At 34.9% G+C, this 16,931-nt stretch overlaps 1 long non-coding RNA gene across 1 annotated transcript in view; it reads right to left on the bottom strand.

Annotated features, from left to right (window-relative positions):
* The window catches only part of LOC120514275, a 51,389-nt gene that overhangs the window by 31,143 nt on the left and 3,315 nt on the right, over positions 1 to 16,931 (bottom strand). Inside the window, exon 2 of the long non-coding RNA XR_005630440.1 lies at positions 301 to 434. This is a non-coding gene — a long non-coding RNA (uncharacterized LOC120514275). The remainder of the gene's footprint in view (positions 1 to 300; positions 435 to 16,931) is intronic.

Below are 16,931 nucleotides of genomic sequence, written 5' to 3'. Positions count from 1 at the left end.
CAGTCATTACACTGGATGCTGTATTTCACCTAATCACCTAATTTAGCAGTGTTTGAATATTGAGTAGATGCAAGGTACAGTATATTGAAGATAAGCAGTACTCTCAAACAATCTCCAGTCCAAAATTGTCAAGTACGTTAAGGTTAAGGTTAAGGTTAGCTAAAAAGATCATTTTCTTGTTTACCCACGAAATTGGTTGCTTAATTATTCAATTCAGCACCCCAATCAGCACTGCCAGTATCACCTCTGTTAGTCTCTGCAAATCCATTCATTTCTTCCTTCCACTGGGTGAACACTTACCCTGATTCACATGCCAACTTCAAACTCATCTGGTCACTGAGATTGAGGCAGCTTTATGCCACCTCATTGGACCACATCCTTTGTCGATTATGAATTCTGTAATCTGTGGGACCATCCTTCTAGTGCCCTCTTGCCTGTTATGAATAATGGATAAATCAGGGTATTAAGTTTTGTTATTTTGATGCTGCAAATAAGGTTAAGTAATGGAAGAGCTCTAAGGAGCAGGTAAATGCATATGGGCTGTTGTCAAAAGGACCAAACAAGCTAACAGAACTAAATGTCTACACCAAAAAAAAAAAAACCTGAAATGATAGTCAAACTGATTTGTAGCCAAAGGTCCTTAAACTAACTTGTTTAACTTTCCCTTGACTAGTGCAATCTTCAAAGTATGCTTTGTCTTTGATCCAATGCACAAATAACTAACTGCTAGGTGTCACCATCTTAAATAGGAAGTGCATGATGAGACAGTGCATCACATGATCTCAGAGACCTGTGACTAACATGAACATAGCAACAATAAATAGCATTGGCTACAGCCATTGGAAAACTTCACAAAATAGTGGCAACCATTGTAAACAATCAAAAATATGCAGAGGTCATGTAACTGAAGAAAGAATAGAATAATACAAGGTAAAAAAAAATCCAGGATGTCCAAAAATGAGTTTCTAGAGGTGCCCGGACCAGGACTCATCACAATACCCTCCTAAACCCCAGCTTTCCTTTACAGGACCAGGCAAAGCCAAGGTAGCCTGTGCTCTCTGATATAAAGTAGGGGTTCATAAATCATACAGAGGATTCCATGCTGCCCTCTATAGGTCTGAGAGTCCTTTTAAAGTTGCTTCCCCACTATCATTGTGCTACATCTTTTCCCCTGGCATATATACTCACTTTGAATACATGATTAGTTGATACCTGGTAGTTTTCAACTTTCTGATTTCTGTGAACTATAATGTTTCTTGCTTTTGCTTATTTTTGCATACAGTATATACTGTATGTGCTAATCCATTTCATTTTTAAAGTTACTGTTTATTGTTTACAGTTATTATTATGGCTTCATTTGTTGCCATTTCGTGATCATTTTTTACAACTGTGGCCACTTTGTTTTTGACATTGCTAAGGTTGCATTGTAAAATATTGTGCCATCATGCAAACCTTTTTTGAGAGGGTGGCATGCTACACTTGACAACTTAGCACTGATATATTTAACTTAAAACAAAAAATAATCTTAGTTAATTAGTGTTAGTTTGGGGAAAATAAACAGTGTTAAGAACCTATTGTCTTTGTTATTTTGATTCTGTTTTTGGTTATCTACTTGGCTTTAGTTTTGGTGATTGGTTTTGTCTAATTTTCTTGATATTCTGAAACGGCACAACTGCATATTTTATTTGTTAGTGCCAAAACCCTTAGTTACATTCATCTCCTGATCATTCTATGGTCTACCTTTCCTCTGCAGACATATTAAATATTGGCAGTTAGTGTCACTACTGCTAGACCATATTGCTTTCTTATTCTCAGGAATAACTCTGCCTGAAGGCCATGTCACATTACAACAACATTTTCAGTTGTTGCCTTCATTTACATAACCTTTGAGAGTCAGAAGGCAGCCAGTGGCGTGCTTCCTTGAAGCCGGTCGCATAATGTGCCATACCCAGCAACTCGCTCCAACAAATCAATCAGGTTTGATTATGTCTTTAGCCATGAGATTGGGCTTTGTATGCATTAGAGTTGACAACAAATGAATGCTCAAGTGAAAGTATAATTCATTTAATGCAGCGACGAGGAATGAGGAACATGACTGTTTTCCATCCATCCATTATCTAACCCATTATATCCTAATTACAGGGTCACGGGGGTCTGCTGGAGCCAATCCCAGCCAACACAGGGTGCAAGGCAGGAAACAAACCCCGGGCAGGGCGCCAGCCCACCGCAGACATGACTGTTTTGAACCTCACAAATAGAAGAAAATCTTGTCTGCCTCATGCCGTGTATTCTATGTAATGAAAAAAAGAAAGAAAAGGGCAGAGACTGCAGATGAACTCTCTGAAAAAGGGGTGTTCATGAGTGTGCTGCTAAGTCGGCATGCAATTGCTAAATGTGGCATGTCCACCGATTTTCAGTCATGTAGATAGATAGATAGATAAATAGATAGATAGATAGATAGATACTTTATTAATCCCAAGGGGAAATTCACATAATCCAGCAGCAGTATACTGATACAAAGAAACAATATAAAATTAAATAGTAATAAAAATGAAAATGAAAAAATGAAAAAAATAAAAATAAAATTAATGTTAGCATTTACTCCCCCGGGTGGAATTGAAGAGTCGCATAGTGTGGGAGAGGAATGATCTGCTCAGTCTGTCAGTGGAGCAAGACAGTGATAAAAGTCTGTCACTGAAGCTACTCCTCTGCCTGGAAATGACACTGTTCAGTGGATGCAGTGGATTCTTCATGATTGACAGGAGTTTGCTTAGTGCCCGTCGCTCTGCCACAGATGTTAAACTGTCCAACTTTACTCCTACAATACAGCCTGCCTTCTTAACAAGTTTGTCCAGGCGTGAGGCGTCTTTCATCTTTATGCTGCCACCCCAGCACACCACTGCGTAGAAGAGGGCACTCGCCACAACCGTCTGGTAGAACATCTGCAGCATCTTACTGCAGATGTTTAAGGATGCCAACCTTCTCAGAAAGTATAGTCTGCTCTGACCTTTCTTACATAGAGCATCAGTATTGACAGTCCAGTCCAATTTGTCATCCAGCTGCACTCCCAGATATTTATAGGTCTGCATCCTCTGCACACAGTCACCTCTGATGATCACAGGGTCCATGAGGGGCCTAGGCCTCCTAAAATCCACCACCAGCTCATTGGTCTTGCTGGTGTTAAGGTGTAAGTGGTTTGAGTCGCACCATTTAACAAAGTCTTTGATTAACTTTCTGTACTCCTGCTCCTGCCCACATCTGATGCAGCCCACAATAGCAGTGTCATCATGTAAACTGACCTGGTCCAAAAATTCTCAGTCAGCAAGTCTGACATGCCCAATTACTAAAAGTCATGTAATGTGGCATTGGCTTTATGGCAGTTACTTCATCCTGTAATCTCTGTCTAGAATAAGCAGACTCTTAAACTAGAATAAGCTTAGAAATTAAACATTTGTCAAGATTTTCTTCCTCCTGGAGATAGATAAAGCTACTGAGGTCATAAGTTTTATATATAAAAGATACATATTCATGAAAGGAAAGTGGTTTTCATTCTTAGTGGCTGAAGTGACTTTCTTGCTAAAGTCAAAAGGCTTTACTAATATGTGAAACCTTGTATGTGATATTAGACTTCAAAGCTGAAGTGCTTTTGTAAAAGAAGCTTTGGGTCATCTTTAATTTTTGGGTCAAGGAACTCACACAAGTAAAAACTGAAAATTTATTGTTATTTCTAGTGGCATAACAGCAGTATTAGTCTTTAAATATTGGTATATGTAATTTGATTTGGAATTTTTTTAATAGCTCTCCAAACAAAGATGCTTTCATGCTGACACACCAATTGCCTTTTTTAAACCAAGTTAGGTGTTTCATTTAAGACTACATTTTAAAAATGTAAATTGCCTCCTTTGTTTTAACAAAAAAGAATACACATAAAAACTTCAAAGACACTCAGGAGGTAAATTGTATGCATGAGTCACTCCATAAACAAGCAGACAATGGCTTTTAAAACAAACACTTTTCTTTGTCAACAGTTCTGATAAGTCTTCACCACAATCGTTATCAGAAATTGTTTGAATCACTGAAAAAGAAGGTGCTGTTGCACTGTATACAAGTGTTGTGCCATCTTTGTTAGGGTTTGAATCCCGGCAGAGTCACTGTATGTGTGGAGCCTGCACATTCTTCTTGTGTTAATGTGGGTTGTCTCTGAAGTTTTGAGTTTCATTTCATAATCCTAACTATGTGTGCATTAGGTCAATTGATCAGCTGTAATTAAAAGTGACTATGTGCCAGGGGGTGTGGCCCATTGCAAGGTTTTGTTCTGCCCAGTACTGCTTGAATGGACTCAGGAAACTTAATCTTGGGTTAACACTCTGTCAACTAGGGGAAAAGTGCTTACATTACTTAGAGTTTCAACCTGAGCTTGAAAAAGATGGGTGACACCCTTAAAAAAACAAAAAAATAGAACTTCATTTTATGCAGATTTCCCTTAATTCATTCAGATATTTAAAAACTAAATAATTTAATAAATGGTGCATACCAGTTTCTGCTAATTCAGATAATTATCTTAATTAAGAATGGTGATCTATTAATAATGGATGGGCGGAGAGTTTATTTTAGTTCTATGAAATGATACAACTTACTATACTGTTATATTAAATTTCTTTGGTACAGATGTAAAAGCAAATTTGAAGCTCTGTTCTACTTATGCTGCAATCAAATCCTTTCTACAGTTTATGAAAGCAATTGTGCAGTACATTTCCAGACTAACATGGCTATTAGATGATAAATGTGAAGCCACATTAGCGCTAATCTAAATATGCCATCCAACTAACACAATCCAATTATGTTATCAACATGTATGTACCAATTAAAATGTATGCCTAAGAAAGTAACATTCACTAAGCTTCTTTTAGCAAAGAAAACCTTTTTTGGGGGGAGAACTTCAGTTAACGATGCTGCTATAGTGCACTTGATAGGTTGTTATTGTAAATAAAAGAGATAAAAGCAGTCCTTCAGTTGAGTAGCTCCAGTGTAGTGAAATATGTACCCAATTAAAGCTATGGGTGTAAGAGGCTAATAAAGTATGTATGCCTACGAGATGCCACGTCCTAATGAATCTCGGCTAATTTGCTTTGACTGATGAATTTCGGCATTAGTAGTAGGGGTTGAATAATTATGAAATTTATCACAAGACATAGCAACTCATTAAGGATTACCCAGGTTTTATTAGAGCAATGCTTTTTCTTTAAAAGAACACATGCACTAATCAGCATAATTGCAGAACCATAGAAAGAAAAAAGAAAAAGGAAGAAAAACAGCCTATAGTTTGATATTTTTGTTCTTGGCATTTGCTTCTTGGCTGGTTTAATAAGGATTGTGTGTTGTTGAAAGAATTTTTTTTATTGGTTTAGGTTACAGCCTACTTTGCAAAACAAATTAAAGTGATTATTTTTAAATGAGTTTTTTTAAAGGTGAAAATGGAACTCATTTTAAGTATTGAGACTTGAAAATGGAGTTTTTTTATGTTTACCAATAAAAAGAAAAAATGCTTAGCCTGTTTATCTCACAGAATCAATTATAGTTAAAGTCTGTTCATAGCTTGATTTACTTGGCTTCACATTGCACAGAGGATGTTCTTGATCTGGCATTTACAACTATACTAATAATGTGTCAAAAGGACATCTCAGGCTATGCTGTACATGTGTAACAGATGTGTAAATTACTAAATCAGATCATTTCACTTGCCACACTTTTGACAGCGAGACTAACTCTTTATACAAATAAATTGCCCTGATTTTATTTAATAAAAGTGAAAAAAGAAGTCCTTAGCAACAGTTGTTTTTATTATACTGTATATCTAATTTGAATTGTCTTATTTTTACTTTTATTGTCACAAAGGTACTGTATATAGAGTAGTGGCATTTCTATTATATATCTTATTTTAATTATGACACATTTTCACAAAACGATGTTTCTCTTGTACTGAAAAGTCTTAAACTCCCAAGGTTGGAAAAAAGGTATGGCAGTTATAAAAATGTAAAAAGGCTAACTTTAATAAATTGCATTTGTTAGTCAATAACATTAAAGAAATGTTTAGTAATTCAATATTAAGTGAATTTTGACTTTATAAGCTGCATCAACACAAAAGATTGTAAGAATAGAAATCACTTCTTAGTCTGTTATGCAGTTCTTACAGGAAAAAGACAAATATCTAAGATTGCCCTTCCCCATCCCCATCATTATAATAATTCATAACATTTATATAGCACTTTTCTCAGTACTGAAAGCGCTATCCACACAGGGAGGAATCAGGAAGCGAACCCACAATCTTCCACAGTCTCCTTACTGCAAAGCAGCAGCTCTACCACTGCGCCACCTGTGAGGACATATCCTATGAAAACGCTTTGGGCAATTTTAGAAACACCTTTGTCGGGCACATCCTGTTCAGTCTATTGCACTTCAATGAAATTTGCAAGCTGGTAAAGATTCATTTAAGTTTAAGATGTGGACTGCTTACGAAAAAAAAAAAAAATGAATAAAAAACTGAAAGATATTGTTAAGTAAAAAGGTGGACATACCAACTGCTATCACAGAATTTGTCAACACAAATGTGTTTTTTAAATACGCTTTATTCAACATGCTTTTATAATTTAAGTTTTAATTTTATTATAATGTTTTTCAGAAATATACAACTATTTGATAATTTTGGTTATAGGATACATGTTCTTACATCTTTTAAAAAATTTGTAAGGAAAGTCAGTGGAAAGTGGTCACTCATCAGCTACTATAAGTCTGAAAAACATTCTACTTTATTTGTGAAAAACATCCTACTTTCTAAAATCTTGTAGTTAGACATGTAAATAACAGTTTGAAATGTGCTTGACCAAAATATTTTAAATAACCTCAGCTGCATTTGATGACTCTTCCAGAGATTTTCAGTCGTAGCTCTCATTTACATAATCTTAGCGATTAGAGGCACTCGTGGCACTCTGCCATGAAGCAGGTCATGTAATGTGACATGCCCAGTGATTCACTCCAATTAATCTAAGACTTGCCCTAGCACAATTAAATTGGTTTGATTTTGTCTTTAGTTATAGGGTCGGGCTTGTGTACATGACAGCTGAAAACCAATCAATGCTCATCTAGAAATACATTTCATATAATGCAACAAAGAGGAACAAATTAGCCTCACAAACAGAAGAGAAGCTCATCCGTCTGATGTCTCATATTTTGCATACCATGACAGAATGTAGAAAAAAAAAAGGCCCAGACTACAACTGAACCCTTTGTACCTGTTAACCCGTCATATAGCATCGGCTGTGTCAAAGCAGCATGCTATTGGCTGCCAGAAAATGGTGTGAGCATGACTGTGCTGGAAGGTCAACACATGATCCTTAAACATGAAATGCCTAGTGATGTTCAGTCATTTAATTTGACATGATGAAATCAGCAACTGTACAGAAGTCATCAAGTCTGACATACGCTATGGCTAAACATTGTGTAAAGTGACACTGGTTTTAGGTGAGAGCAGGAAGAGTTTTCCAAAAGCAAGCATACAATTGAATGCAAGTGTCACATATTATTTGGGCAGAGAAAAACTAGAAGGTGACTTACTCAGAGGTCTGACTTTGACCTGTTCACACTTTTTATTTCAACCTGTCTCAATTTAAGAAAAGGTCTACTGTCCTTACAATGTCTGCTAAATGGAGGTTTCAGAATTGAGTCTTTTTAATAATAGCATGAGAAGGACAAATAATCCCCAAGAAAAGCATGTTCATCAAAATGTATTTATTTTTTTTTTTAAATTAAGCAAGCAAAAGTTTGAAAACTGAGGTAAAATTCAGTTTTAAAAAATAGCCTAAACTAATGTGCTCTCGTATAAAACATGCATGCATCTTTGAAATGTTGACACATGCAAAAACTGAAAAAGATTACTTTCAGTTGGGTTACAAATTTAGTAACTGTAAAGAATAAATATGCTACTAACTAAGACATCGACTTGCACATAACCTTCATCAACTTAAAGCCCAAGTCTCAGTTCAGAAGCTCTACCTTATGGCAACATTATTTAGATTGGATTTTTTTTTACTTATAATGTAACCAAACAGGAATTAACAAGGCAGTATGCTCATCAGCATCCAATGCAGCAGCAATCGACCCTGATTAATGAGAAGACGACAAGAAGATGACACCAAAACAGTATTAATATCTACAAAAATACACTCATTTCTCCTGCTGCCCAGGTTGGACTCCTGGGGTTTGAACAGCTTTTAGCAGTGATACCTTTAAAATGTACTTTCTCGTTGCTACACCAATACTATGAAATATGCTATTAATTTCCTGTTTGCACGCTAGCTGAGGTATTTGTGTAGTTCATACAAAAGTTTATGAAGTGATCTGGACACAGCTTGGAGAGCATCTATCCAGATGGTTTTAGGTCATTTTGATAATCAAGCCTTTCCATTCACACTAAATTTCAAATAAACTGAAAACCACAAGTTACAAATACTGTTTTTTTTTTGTATTGTATAAAATTATTAAAGCAGAAAGTCCACTTTGTTAGCATTTGAAAAAGAAAGTTGATTATAACTATTATTATTATATTAATAAAACTTGCATTAGTAAAACAAGATATGAACATAAGAAGTAATGCCATTCTATCAGTCAGAAATGGATTCTGTCTCACTTTGATACTCTTTGTTCCTGGTATCTTTTCTAATAAATCAACCTATTCTAAATGATTGTCCTCCAGTCACTAAGATGACCATTTTATGCCATTTTTAAGCAGTGAAACTGATATAGCTGCAGGTATATTAATTATGAACCAGATTTCCATTAACAAAGGGAAAAAAGAAGTTGTCGTCAAGGATAAAATCTGCCAGACATTAGTGTATTCAGTAATTCGTAAAAGAAATTGAGCTGTGGCCTGTGGAGGCTTTAGAAACATTGATTGCTTCTTACATTGTATTCAGTTCTTTTTTTTAAATGCATGTTAAAAGACTAAACAATTTTTAATAAATTGCCATATTTTACTTAATTGTTCTTAATTGGAAATAATGTAACTGTCAGCAAAAAAACGGGCCACTTCACCTATAGTCAGTCAGCATTTTGTCTTCTTGCTGCCTACGTTATAGGGTAGTCATGGCAATGTTTGTTCTTCTGTGTCTGTTTTTCAAGTGCAGGGTTTTTATTAAGGAGGTATTGATTTCTATTTAATTAAACTCACACTAATTTGGTCTGAACTGGCATGAGATTGATCAAACAAATCAATAACATCATATTAAAAACAAGCTTGTCTTTGAAAGCTGAAATGAAATAAAACTATAGCAATGGCTACTTTTCAACCAGGCACTGGCTGAAGTGGTAGCTGGTGATATATAACTACTAAAGGTATGGTATGCTATAACATTGAAAATAAGTACTGTACACATTATTGTTGGTAATAATACCATATTAAAAAGCAGTCATTCTGTTAACTGTCAATTGATGATCATTAATAGCCTGTTTTGTTAATAAATATAAGCAATGCATTTTCTTTTTGATACAATGTCTTTTAGTTTAAACAGTGCACATTAGCTCTGTCTATTTGGTAAAAATAAAGTATTTGTTCCCCTGTATGGAGCAGACATATTTTCCCTATGTCTGCATGTTTTTCTTCGTGTACTCCAATATTCCCCCTCACATCCCATGGACAAATACTTGTCTGTTAAGTTAGTTGGTGTCTCTAAATTGTAAGGTTGTGTGCAATAGATGGACTGACTCTTTATTTGGGGTGGGTTGCAGCCTAAAGTCTGATGCTTCTGGAAAAGGCTTTGCCTTCGCAAGGCCCAAAACTGGATTTAGTGAGCTTGAGAATGTTAGTTTCTTTCCTGGCCTGTTATGGTGTTTCCATTTCATAGTTAAATCAGACTAGAACAAATAATACACATTAAAATGATATTATACACACAACACATGCATATATACTATGTATACACTAATAATTTATATTGTATTAATATACACTGATCAGCCGTAACAGTGCAACCACCTACCAAATATTGTGTAGGTCCCGCTGATGCTGCCCAAACACCTCTGACCAGTCAAGGTTTCCTATGGTATCTGGCACCAAAATATTAGCAGTACATCCTTTAATTCCTGTAAATTGTGAGTTGCTGCCTATGTGGATGAGATTTGTTTTTCCATCATATCCCACAGATGCTTGATCGGAATGAGATCTAGGGAATTTGAAGGTCACACCTTGAACTATCTGTAATATTCCTCAAACCATTCCTGAACAATGTTTACAATGTTTCAGGGTGTATTATGCTGCTGAAAGAGACCACTGCCATCAAGTGAATACTGTTTGCATGAAGGTGTGTACATGGTTTGCAACAATACTTAGGTAAGTGTTCATGTGAAAGTAACATCTACATAAATGCCAGAACCCAGTGTTTCCCAGCAGAACATTGCCCAGACCATCACACTTCCTCCGCTGGCTTGCCTTCTTCCCATAGTACATCCTGCTGCTGTCTCTTCCCCAAGTAAACAACACACCTTAATCTGCATCCATCTTTCCACATGATCTAAAAAAAACATAATTCATCAGACCAGGCCAGCATGTTCCATTGCTCCATGGTCCAGTTCTGACACTCACATTCCCATTGTAAGCACTTTTGGCAATGGACAAGGCTGTTCGGTTTATGACAATGCAGCCCCATACACAGCAAGCTATGATGCACTGTGTGTTCTGATACTTTTCTTTAATGGCCAGCATTATGTTTTTCAGCAATTTGTGCCACAGAAGCTCTACTATGTGTTAAGAGCTAATGGGCCAGCCTTCACTCTGCCTTGCACACCACTGAGCCTTGTGTACCCATGACCCTGTCGCTTGTTCACCAGTTGTCCTTCCTCAGACCACTTTTGGTAGGTACTAAACACTGCATATCACAAACACACCCACAAGTTCTTTTTGGATGTTTTCTGACCCAGTCGCCTAGCCATCACAATTTGTCATTTGTAGCTCAGATTTTTACACTTGCCTAATTTAGTGCTTCAAACACATTACATTCAAAAACCAACTGTTCACTTGCTGCCTAATATATCCCATCCATTGACAGGTGCTACTGTAACAGGATAATCAATGTTATTCACTTCATCTGTCAGTGATTTTGATGTTGGGGCTGATTGGTGTATAACTTCACTGTTTGACACATTCTGGGAAATAATGAACAAAGATGCATTAAGAAAGATCCCTCCACAAGAAGGGAGATTGGAAACACAGGGTAGCTGACCCAACCTACAAGTGTGGGAGACACAAGGGGACCACAACTGCTGGACAGAGGTTCACAAGAAAATATAAGAAATGTACAGGTGAGGGAAAAGCATGATTTATCAAGACTAGAACACTGTCTTTGTGGCTTCTCCTGGCATCCTTATAGGGTAAAATACAGCCCAGAATAATAAAAATAATAAAATAGGTGAATTGACTTATTGAAAAGAAATATTTCCATTATGCCTGGTTTTAAAAGTTATATACTCTATACTCTTTAGTCTGTTTTAGTTAAGTGCCCCCTATTGGTCAAAATATAAGATGTCGATTGGAAACAGCTTCCATTGATTGAAAGTAGTTGGAATGAAGCCACCATCCTGTATTGGACTGAAACAAGCCGAAAAGGTTGACATACATAGTCATGGCTTCAAACAGCAGGGTTCCTGACTCCAAAATACTTACAAATTATGACATTATTATAGGCAAAAACAGATTGACTTTAACCTGTTTTCTTTACATTTTAACTCTCTTGTTCTGTTTGACTTTTTGTGTGAATATCCAGAGGAATCCATCCAGCCTCACTCCAAGGTTACCAGCTCCCAATATGCTTATCTACACTATTAAGTGTAAATGCATGTGATAATCTCTAATCAGAAGGGCAGTGGTGTTGGTGGGGAGCCTTTGACTGGAGATAATAAAGAGATCCCACTTGATCATTGGGTTAAGTCCCCAACTCTTCAGTGGTTATTTTGAAAGCAATTATATTTAAAGTTTGGAAAGCCACCCTGATGAATGCACACCACTCTAGATGTTAGCACAGTCTACAGTATGCTGCATGAAGCACTGGAGGCCGGTTATTGTATGGCTGAGCTACCGAAAGACATTTTATATACAGTCTTGGGAAAGAAAGAACTTTGCAGTAGGTTGACTGGTATTTTTGGAAATTCTCAATATTCTGGAGCTGTGGCTTGAGAAGCATTCATTTTACATCTGTATTTGCGTCCTTAATGATATTATTGTCATTATTGATTTTATTATTATTATATTATTGATATAATTGTCCTTAATATGTAATAATTAGAAAAATATTAGATTTTGAATTAGTCATTCTGTATGTCAGAATGCAGCAAAGAAGAGGCTGTATTAAGGACATATTTAGGTGTTCCCCACTGAGTGTTAACTCCTGAAAGTGGTCTTTTTTAAAAAAATCTTTCCTTTCCAGTTTATGTTGTGTATTTACCATACCAATAAAAAGTAACAATTTTCATATATAGTTATAAGCAGAGCAGCTGATGCTAATGCTGGAGATTAAATAAGCAAATGTCAGAATTCAGCAAAAATGGAAAAAAATGCATAGTGAAATGTCTTTTCACAATCTACTGTTAAATGGCTGTAGATACAGTAGTATTGGTGCCAAGAAGCAACTATGATAAACTTAAAGAATAACCAGCTCCTGTACTGCCTTGTTTCATGTGTACATGACTGCTCTTAAAACACCGTATGTGTTGAGAGACACAACAGTATTTACTGAACTTTCACTACATGGAATGTGTAAGAACTAACTTGCAAAATAACTTTGCCATTGCGGGTTAAAAACACTTAACCTGAAAATGAGAAGCAGAAGTATTATGGACTGCTTATTAATAACAGCAAATAGTCAGCCACTCCTTAAAACAGCAAGAATAGGCACACTGTTTAGTCAGTCCCACACAGACATGTATGTAATTCCTCCCGACTTATTGCATGTGTTGAACATCGACAAACAAAAAGTTTCATTGAACTTTTATAGCGAGAGCTCTGCCTCAGTTGTAATGTTGCAGGGAGGACAGCCTACATACTCTCCTATGAACAAGTGCAATGAAAACTGACAGGTCAGAACTACAAAGAACATTCAGTGTACATTTTGACAAGAAGAATGGATCTAATGTTACTATTTTTCATGCTGTGCATTAAGTGCATTTTTACATCACCTTCATCCAGTCAGTGTGCAATTTAAATAGGTGCTACACGAGGATGTATATTTATTTTTTCTAAAAGATTAGTATTTTTTGCATCACTGCATTTTATATAAAAAGAGGATTTAGCTTCAAACTAGCTTCTTTGGAGTGAAAATATAGAAGAAAACCCTCTGTAGAATGGAGTGTGACATTTACATAAAGCCATGTGGTGGTCTTAATCCTTCACTCTGACAGATATTAAACAGGGTTACCAGTCAAGTAGTGCTTCTCATCCATGGGTATGGTATATTGCCATTTGACTCCATGGCCACAATTTTCTATAGCAAATTTAGTGAGCACCAGTGTGAAATAAAAAAACACACCTTTAATACATGTATATGTCATACCTAACTATTGTTGAATTATAATTTTTAAAAATAAGTATAGTTTAAGCTAATAAGTAAGTTAACTTGCCCTCACTGTGCATATTATATTAACCATTATCAGTCCATTACACATTTGTCTGTACTTACTCTTTAATTTCACCATTTTCTTCTATTTCTTCAGTGTCCAATCTTCTGATCAAATATGGTGGCTTTTTTAGGCCAGTTGCTATCTTTTTATCTTCAGTTTCACAATTACTTCAAACTAATTCTGAAATTTCTCTGTCACTATATGCTGCAAATTACCAGCTAGCCTTCTTGCATTTGTTAGACAGCACACAAAAGTAAAGCAAACAAAGAAACTTTATTAAAACTTTTATTTTAAAAGGTCCACTTAATTGGAAAGAGATATCTATCATTGGAAACCCCTTGTGGTCAAGGCTTATTTACATTCTACAACAAAACTGTTTAGAATTCATTGCTGTAACTTGACCATTAATATTAACAATGTTTTTGACTGCATATGCAGGGCAAGACAATAAGAAACTTGCCACAGTCATTGAGTTGCACAAAATGTGTGCATTTCTAATACAGAACCAACTGTTTACATATTAAAATGAGCAATAATCTGTTTGTTTTGTGTTTTATGAAAATCTTGTATATAAGAAAAATCCCACATATATTTCTAATTAGGTAATGTTTTTCAGTGTGGTCATTCAAACATCAAATATTTTCACTTTTTTCATATATATATTTTTAATTTTAATATTATATTTTTTAATAATTAACATATTGGTTTAAAAATACAAAATTTCTACATTTCTAACCACATTACCATCTTGCAACAAGCATGATCACACCATCATGTTCTGCCAAGGTGGACTATATTTAAGGTACTTTAATGGGTTATAATCAGAAACTCATATTAGCTTTAATTAACACCTTTTTCTGATTCTTCAAAGCCATTTTCACAGTTATATATGTCTGCAACCAGGCTATTTCCCTCTATAAGGACGATATAACATCAACCCAACTGACTCACAGTACTGTACTATACCTGTGATTTTGTTGTTAATATCAATGAAATTGTTCAAATTATGAAACCTTATTTGGAAAAGTTGTATTTGTTGTAACTTTATGCCATTACAAAATGCTGAAGCTGATTAGGACTTCATACTTGTAGAAGTCATTTCATGTTTCTGGATTGCATCATAACTGGTTAAAGTGTCAATATTCAATGTAACTAAATATTACAGTTATTGTAAATATATTCTTACAGTTTAAAGTGAAAGTGAATACACTGTTGATGTAACAAAAAATCTAAATATATTCCATTATTTGAACAGTAAAATTAAAAGATGTCATTATTAAAGAACAGCTTTCTAAAGTTTTTTGAATTTCTTTACCAAGCAAATTTTATATTTTACAACATGCCCACTGTCAGCATCTAACAATTCCGGAACTGGTTTAGGACATCATCTTAGCAGAGAAAAGGCACAAAAACCATTATTTCCACTGGGATTCTTCATAGCCCCATCAGTATTTGCCTCTATCATATTGCAAAAAAGTAATTTTTCTTGGCCATTTACAAAAGCTCATTAAAAGGCTGGAAAGAACAAACAAAGCTGCTCCTTTGAGGCACCCATTCAAAGTCATTTCATAATTCTTTCTGTTTTAATAGTTGAGATAAATTAATTATTCCTTCATGAAAACAGCATTATTCACATTATTCATTTTAGGGGTGGGAGGAAGTTAGTGAGGAATGAGGGGTTTGCGGACAGAATGAAATTGAAATCTGGGTGGAATAAAAAAAAAAGACTTTGCTTAAGGGAAATTAGAAAATGCTGCAATCTGCAAGGAACTAAGACAATTAAACCATTACTATCTGAAATATGAACGTGTTTAAAATCAGGATTTATTTTCAATAAACCTAGAGGTAGAAATTAATAATAAGCTGGAACGGACTAGCATTTTTTCTGGATAAGTTCACTTTTAAGAAGTATTTTGGTGTTAAAACAGCCTTTGGGCTTGCTTTGCTTCCTGTGCTGCTTTGATTTTGAGTTGCACATTGATTTTACAAATACGAGAGAGCAACAGACCAAAAATAAACATAAAGGAAACAAGACACATTCTAAATTGCATATTTGCAAACCCATAAAATTGATTTTTTAATACTATACTCATAAAATGTTTTGGTAATTTTGTTTGCATAGATTTTCTCAATTTCAATAAAAGTGCAGAAGGACAGAACACCTAGAGGATGGGCAAGTGTTTAGTACTTTCAACAAAACTGTTATGTTTACCTTTACCTATGAAATTAACTATACCACAGCATAAGAATAAGATCAATTTGTATTGAAAGACAAGCCAAACTACTCCATGAGGTCCAAAAGAATAAATATATCACACATGGGAGCATTAGAAACATTTAATTATTATTTTTAAAGATACATGTGTATTATTTTAAACAGTTAATAACACCATACTGTATGTGTCTCATATGCTGAAAACCTTCCTAAATGAAAACAAGGCACAATGTACAATAAAAGCTACATTTCAAAGGAAGTACATCTTTCCCAATTTAGATCCATGAAGTACAGTATATATCCTGCTTAAAAATAAATATATTTATCTATGTATATTTTTTATTGCTTAATGCTCCAATTGAAAGAGAGAAAAATAAATTTCACATAAAGGAAGTATTTGTTAAAATAAGATTTTGTCACCTGCAAGGAATAAATAAGCTTTAAGTTTGCCCTAAAACTTGTTTTTAAAATACTTAGCTGATTGTAGCTTTCATTAAGAAAAAGCATTTAAAGTTGAACAAATCAAGGTCTGAAATGATAGTTTTCACTTTCCAATTGGTAAGTGTTGTTTTGGAAAAATAAAATATGAGCACCTATTTGAGATGAAGTATGTGATATAATCTGAATCACTGACAGGGCTTACTTACATATAGAAATGATAGTCGGCATGTAATAAATCAACCCTTCTTGCTATAAATTTTAAAAACCCAAATAGAAATAACTGTGTTGCCACCAGGGTGTCATATCAGCCTTCTTTGCAATGACTTATAGTTAATAATTCACTGCTTGACTGGAATGATAGGATCACTGATATACTAATAACTGAGGAATTTACTGCTGATCTAGAAACACATGAATTGATTTTCCAAATAATTTGAAAACAGGAAAAAAAAACGCAAAGTAAATTAAAATGTAGTGCTGTATTTTATGAATGTGAAATCAATATAAATTCTTATCAAGTTTTCTTTAAATAAATTAAAAGAAAGCAAATCCATTACTGACACAAAAACAACCCAGAAGAGATTTCTCGCATAGCCACATTTTCCAGCATATCTGC

The sequence above is a fragment of the Polypterus senegalus genome, chromosome 14, assembly GCF_016835505.1.
Source record: "Polypterus senegalus isolate Bchr_013 chromosome 14, ASM1683550v1, whole genome shotgun sequence".
NCBI lineage: Eukaryota > Metazoa > Chordata > Cladistia > Polypteriformes > Polypteridae > Polypterus > Polypterus senegalus.
This window is presented reverse-complemented; position numbering and strand designations above follow the sequence as displayed.